The sequence below is a fragment of the Gavialis gangeticus genome, unplaced genomic scaffold (genome assembly GCF_001723915.1).
Source record: "Gavialis gangeticus isolate Ggan-Ray unplaced genomic scaffold, GavGan_comp1, whole genome shotgun sequence".
NCBI classification, from domain to species: domain Eukaryota; kingdom Metazoa; phylum Chordata; order Crocodylia; family Gavialidae; genus Gavialis; species Gavialis gangeticus.
This window is the reverse complement of record NW_017729033.1, coordinates 29,908,506-29,909,068: the sequence shown is the minus strand read 5'-3', so window position 1 is coordinate 29,909,068 and position 563 is coordinate 29,908,506. Positions and strand designations below refer to the sequence as shown.

Here is a 563-nt window from a genome sequence, read left to right as displayed (position 1 = left end):
TGCAAGGCCCCTGGGCCCCCAGAGAAAAGGGAAGCGTAGCTCCATTCCCCGGACAAGCCGAGCCCTGCCCGGCGGGATGCGGAGCCGCCTCATTTTATGCCCCCGCTTTCCGTGATGAGGCTGGCCCAGGCCCCTCTCTGGGAGCTGCAGAGCCCCGTGTGCGTGTCCCTCCTCCCGGGGAGCTCGTGCCTGTCCCGGGACATGCCCAGGGAGCAATGGCTCCCCTGCGGCAGGTCGGGGCCGGGCCGGGCCGGGCCGGGAGCCGGCGCTGCGGACGCGAGGACAGCGGTCGCTGCGCGGGGTGGGCCCGTGGGCCCGCCCCGCCCGGGCACCACGAGGGCAGGAGGGCGCCGGGTCGAGCGACACCAGCTTCCAGCCAGAGGACCCCAATCACATGGCCGGGGGCGGGGAGCGGCGAACTCATCGGGAGCTCGGAAAAGAGACAGTGCTGGGGATCCGCCGCGCACAGCCCGCAGCAGGCGCCGGATGGCTCCCTCCCACCACGCGTGCGGCTGCGGGGCATGTGGGTCAGTGCCGGGCAGCGAGGCTCTGCCAGGGCAGCC

General features: G+C 73.7%; 1 protein-coding gene across 3 annotated transcripts in view; it reads right to left on the bottom strand.

The window, feature by feature from the left end:
* The window catches only part of CRMP1 (collapsin response mediator protein 1), a 105,307-nt gene that overhangs the window by 98,280 nt on the left and 6,464 nt on the right, over positions 1-563 (bottom strand). The window lies entirely within an intron of this gene.